The sequence below is a fragment of the Acinonyx jubatus genome, chromosome D3 (genome assembly GCF_027475565.1).
Source record: "Acinonyx jubatus isolate Ajub_Pintada_27869175 chromosome D3, VMU_Ajub_asm_v1.0, whole genome shotgun sequence".
NCBI lineage: Eukaryota > Metazoa > Chordata > Mammalia > Carnivora > Felidae > Acinonyx > Acinonyx jubatus.
Window position 1 is genome coordinate 16,900,518 of NC_069392.1, and position 6,000 is coordinate 16,906,517.

Consider the following 6,000-nt stretch of genomic DNA (forward strand, 5'->3'; position numbering starts at 1 on the left):
CTTTCCTATCCCTTACCCCAATTATGTTCTGTTAATTCATTTGGTCTTTTATAAAGCCTCTCTCACCAGAATGTAGAACAAAAATCACATCTACCAGTCCCCCACAGCAGTTACTTCTATCTTATAAGTTCCCTCCCTGTCTTAACCCCTTGACACTCATTGTTTTATACTCCGTTAGCTCACGTGGGTACAAGATTTTACAGTTTATAAAGTGTTTGCACACGTCATCTGAGCCTCATGATGACCTTGTGAGGTAAGTGTTACGACCAATGTGTTTCCCATTCTATACATGAGATAGTTGAGGTCAATGAGCCCGAGAAACTTGCACAGGACCTACTGCTGGGAAGTGACAGACCCTGTAAGGCAGAAGGAACAACACGTGAAATGACTCAAAGGCAACAACCAGTATGGGACATTTGGGCCAGTGTCTGCTGTTCATTGTAGAGTATTGATGTGTAGCACGTTGTGGCTATTCATATTTTCTACTCCTTTTGATTCATTCTCGGTAGGTTGTATGCTTCTAGAAATGTATCCATTTCCTGTAGGTTATCCCATTTGTTGGCATATAGTTGTTTATTGCTGTCTTTTCCAATCCCGTGCATTTCTATAGTGTCAGTTGTGATGTCTCATCTTTCGTTTCTTTTTAAAAACTATTTGATGCCTCCAGTGCGTTGATTCATGACTGAAGGAGCTCCATGAGGAAGGTTTGCTGTGCCCATTCTGTCTGTGATCACTCAGAAGGAAAAGATCAAGACAAATGGTCAGCTGGGAAAGCTGGCGTCCAAGATCGAGAACCTGGAGCCACTGTTGAGAACTACTCAACAGCTTAACTCAAGGATGCTGAAGGTCCAAGGTGAGGCGCCTGTCCTGTCTCGGGTCCTGTGACTCACATCCGGGGACAGGAGGTAGGAATTGGCCCCGGCTAAGTAAGATGTTGAAACACAAGATCCAATCAAATGTAGGTGACCCTTATAGACCAGACACTTTCCGGTGGGCAAGGAACGCTTTACCACTGTCCCAGGGGAAGGCAGGTGAGCTCCTCTCTATGCAAAGCTCCAGTTGGGGAGCCTAATGTAAGGAATTACAGGAGGAAAAGGCCAAGGCCCACCTGTGAGGAGCAGGTGTGCTAATGACACAATGTGAGAGTGGTGACCCTGCCCACCACCCCAATAGGCAATACAGCCCGTCATGACACCTGTACAGTCACAATGTACAGAGACCCGAAACTCCCCCCTCCTTTTCCTCACTTATAATCCTTCTTAACACCCCGCCAAACTTTGCATACGGCTTTCAATGAAAAACAATCATTATGCTTCATATTAAAATCATTAATTGTATGGCTTTAGTGTATTCTGGCAAGGTAAGGTCACAGAAGACACTGCTTTTTAAAATATAATGCAATTGATATTTATTTACAAAATTGGAAAGAGGAGTATGGAAACCAATTTGACAATAAACTTCATATATTGAAAAAAAATCGGAGAGAGGAATGTAAGTAACTTGTAACCCTAACTCCTTAACCTATCCCAAGTTTCCCCTGCATTGAGATTCCTTCAAATTTTTCTGTTCTGTTTGGTTTTTACATATATGTGCAAAATCTATAGAATCCCAGCCTCAGAAACGGTGCCATGAGGTGACCAGGTCGTCCACAGGGCTCCTCAGAGGCTGAGGGGCCCCCAGGGCTTGGGCAACTCCCAGCCCGGACTGGAGGCTGTGGTGTCCCCTCCTTGATGCTGGGCTGCTATGTGCCCACGGGGTTGCAGAGCTGGGCCAGGGGAGCCTCCCTCCACCATGGCAGGGAGCTCCGGGGACTCTGTCCTCCTCACCCCTTCCCCAGGAGCCTGAACTGGGAGACTTTGAGCCCACCTCCGCACTATCTCACCATATTGATTGGCTGAAGTGCTCCCTGTTTACCTTGAGAGGGTTGGGCGGGATAGGGTCCTGCAGAACTGGGTTCTTGAACCCTCCAGGGACGCTTTTCACAAAGAACACGATGTGACCTGCTCCTCCTGCAGTCCGGCACACGGTGGCCCAGCAGGTGCCTCCAGCCCTGTCTCCCAAATTCAGCAGCCAGTGGAGGCCTCGGTCCAGCAAATGTAGGGTGTCCACTCCCTGGGAAATGTTGTCAGTACACCCTTCACTTGTGGCAGTGGCCATGACCTTCATGCCCTCCCGAGAGGTCATGCGCATTTACAGCCACCCCAGCGTGCTCCTGGAGGTTGAGGTTCCCTGAAGGGCACTTGCTTGCCTTCTGCCCCTCCTCCTGCCTCTCTGCACTCCATTTCCTCCTCCTGTTCCACTCCATGCCCCTTCCTTCTTGATTCATTCTCTTGAGTCCAGGACAGGAGGATTTCTGGAACCAGATTCCTGATGGAATAATTCCTTTTTTAAAATTGTGTGACCTTGGTAGCTGTAAGGCAGAAGACAGTCATGTGATTCCAGAGGCCCCCACCCCCTCTCTGGGGCAGGAGAGCACCAAGAGGGGGTCGGCCAGGGCAGATCCAGGCTTCCAGGGGGGCCCTCCAGCAGTGTGGGCCCAGCCCTCCTCATTCCAGCCCTGCTCTTGGCCCACCACTCAAGGCTGCTCAGCAGGATTCAGCCCTGCAGAGCTCAGGTCTGGAGCCAGGGCGCTGCTGAGAAAGTGGGTGAGGGGGTGGCGGGGAGATTGTATAGACACTGGAGATGCGAGGACCTCCTGTGCCTGGACGGGACCGGGTCCTTCAGGATGAGAATCGTCCAAAGAGAGAGCAGGGAAGAGTCACGCAGGAGATTTATGGGCAGGAAATAAATAGAAAAGAGCCGGAAGTGGGAAGTAAATTATATGCAGATGGCTGGGGTCTGCATCCTAATCCTCGGGATCTGTAAAGCAGACTTCTGCGCACACAAGGGCAGCGACAGTGATGGGGTGGCCTTGGGGAAGGGAGGGTGAGGTCAGGGTGAGGTGAGAACTCAGGCCGCTGCCCCCGGGATTTGCCCCAACCCCAGATGGCAATTCTGTCCTCAGGGCTGCAGTCCCCCTGGAGCCCTGATCCGATCCTTTCTCCAATGTGATGAGGAGCAGGTCCAGGGTCTCTAGGTCCTTCCCAGCCCTCAGATTCCATACCTGGGACCAGGAAGCAGCACCTGAGCCACCCCGTCCCTCCGAGTGGCAGTCACTGTCCCCAGGACTTTGTGTGCAAGACACTGCCCGCCTCCCAATTTCCCTCCCCCAGTGACCACCTGGCCTCCTTCCTGCCTCCTGATTCCTGTCCATTTCCCGTCTCCTGGTCAGCCTCCACCTTAGTAGTTTTCTCCAATATGGGGACAGCGGAACCACAACCATGGGTATATTGCGACCTTCCCTAACCAGTCAACCCATCAACTAATTGATCCAGCCAAATCCAGGGGCACCTTCATGGCTGTGCTGGGCCCGTGGAGAGTGACCACCAATTCCCCATATCATGTGACCTGTGCCTGCTCCGACCTTAGGTACTTGGGAGACACTGGACGTTCACACAACCTTGTCCTCCGCATGGGTCCCCGAGCCCCTTAGGGAGGGTGACCATGACATTAGAGGTAATATAATTTATCCAAAGTGGCCCAGTCTATAGGCGAAGCAAGGGGAAAACACCCACAGGTGCAGCCACAGAAACACCTGTGCCTGCCAGCCTTTGCCCTGAGCACTGGGAGGAGTAGGGGAGGGCCCGGGCCGGCACAAGAAAGATCACAGTGTGGGCTATAAGTGTGGTGTGGGGAGCAGGCCCATTGCTGTGTGGTTGGAGCAGTGGGATGTGACAGGGGCAGGAACCCCAGCCCCACTGCCAAGAGCCTCTGTCCTGGGCCTGTTCAGTCCTAGGAGACAGCTCAGCGGGGCTGTGAGAGCCAGTGTGTGCGGCCGGCCCGGAAGCCTTCACACAGGCCTCTAGAATTCCTGCCAACGAGGGAGGGCCTCGGGACAGCCGCACAGAGGTCTCTCTCACAGGGAGGCAAGTACAGGATTTATTCTGGTCCAGGGACCCGGGATTTGGGTGAGGAGAGGAGGAGAGAACTGTGCTCCAGGGAGCACCTCTCACCTCGCTTCTGCAGAAGGTCCCGGGAGCACGCGCAGGAAGGAGGCCGAGAGGGAACATTCTCTGTGATGCCCACCCCGGGAGCGCCCTTTCACCCACGGGCAAAGCTGCGGGTGGCCCATGGAGGTGCTGCTCCGTGACCTGAAGGTGCAGAGGGAGAGGGTCCCCGGGTCCCCAGCGCCCGGCTCACACGGAAGCACTTTGTCTCCAGTTCAAGTGTGCGTGACAGAGTGCCTCATCGGACCGCCTCTGTCACAGGTCGCACCAAACCCGACCCAGTAACTGCCCCTGCTCGATTCCCAAGACGTGCGAGCCTAACATCGCCGAGGCTTTGATGCTTGGCAGAGGCAGAGCAGAAAAGAGCCGGTCTTGGGGGAAAGAGAAACTTTAAATAACAAAGCAAGAAAAGATGATTCAAAACAGTACAACCTAAGCCAACAGACACGACAGCTCTTATTCCTACATCATTAAAATACGAGAAGGACACACATTTCCTTTTCTCTCTGATTTCACACCCCGCTTCCTCAGTCTCCAAAGCTGCAGGTATAACCTGACTGCTCCCGGGAACCGTTTCCTGATGCACCTGAGGGCTGTTCCCTCCCTGCGGGTTCTTCGTCCTCACTGCTCGAATCATGCCTTCTGTGGACGATCCAATCGGTAGTGACACAAGCATGAGCAAGCAGGTTATTAGAGAGAGGGGCTCCCCCGTTCCTGCTGCTCCCGCTGAGGCCACGCTGGCTCACCCGGCCTCACCTGCCCTTTCTCCGGGTCCTCAGACCTTCCCTGGGCTCGGGGGAGTCAGAGCCCTTCAACAAGACATTGGCCGCAGTTGTAAACCTTTAATGAGAGAGCATCCCCCTTCACCTGGCACTTCCCCAGCCGCACGGGATCATGGCTGTCACCTGCCACGGACCAGACTGACCTTCCTGTGATGGACACACGTTGGGTTAGGTGGGTTCCACGAGCAGACCCTGGGCCAGGCTCAGAGCAGCTGCCCAGGAGAGACGTCTGTGAGGATGGAAATGTTCTCTGTTGTAAACATGCACCTGCTGGGCACCTGAACTGTGGCTAGTGTGATGAGGGATGGAATGTTTAACTTCCTTTACTTTAAGTAATTTAAACGTGAGCCGGCACGTCTGGCTAGTAGCTGCCCCCCTTCCCCCGCCGGCCCAATAGCGCAGCTCTAGCATCTAAACATGAGGAAGACGGGACCCTCCTGCCCTCGGGGGGGGGGGGGTTCCTGCAGAGGAATTTGCTGGCCTGATCTGATCTTTCATTCGTAGGTTCTTCCAGGGCTCATGCACACGTGCCAGGCACTACGTGAGGCCCTGGGGACACTCAGGATGGTCACCACCAAGTCCTAGAGGAATCCAAGCAGGGGCCCACTTGTCAGAGTGAAGAGTATACCTGCCCCCCCACCCCCCGCTTGTAAGGGATGTAATCAGAGCAGTGGGGAGGGGTGGGGGGGACACCTCACCGTCCTCAGGAACCTACCCTTCTCTCTCTGATCCAGACTAGAGCCAGGACAGACACCTGGCTTAGTGTGAGGCCCAACAGGCCTCACTGTGGGGGAGCACTGTGGGGGACAGGAATGAGGGAGAGGCTGTCGGTGTCCTTGTAGTGACCACCCAGGGCTAGGGCTCCTGTGCCCATGAGTGGAAGGAAGGACACAGATAGGGTTTGGAGCTGAGAATTCCAATACCTTTCAGACAAACTCTCCAACTGATGTCCTCGGGGCCAGGAAAAGGTACAGCAAGGACCACCTTAACCCTGGGATCACCCCCACCACTTTGCTGAGCTCCCTGTGCACCGGAGCCTGAGCCCCTCTCACCTCCTCTGCAACTAGAATGTTCTACAGCTGCCCTGGTCACGTGGGGTGAGATCCCTTGTGTATGGATGTGTTTCCAGCCAAACAACTCTTGGCCAACCGTGTGTAGACAAGGACTGGTTG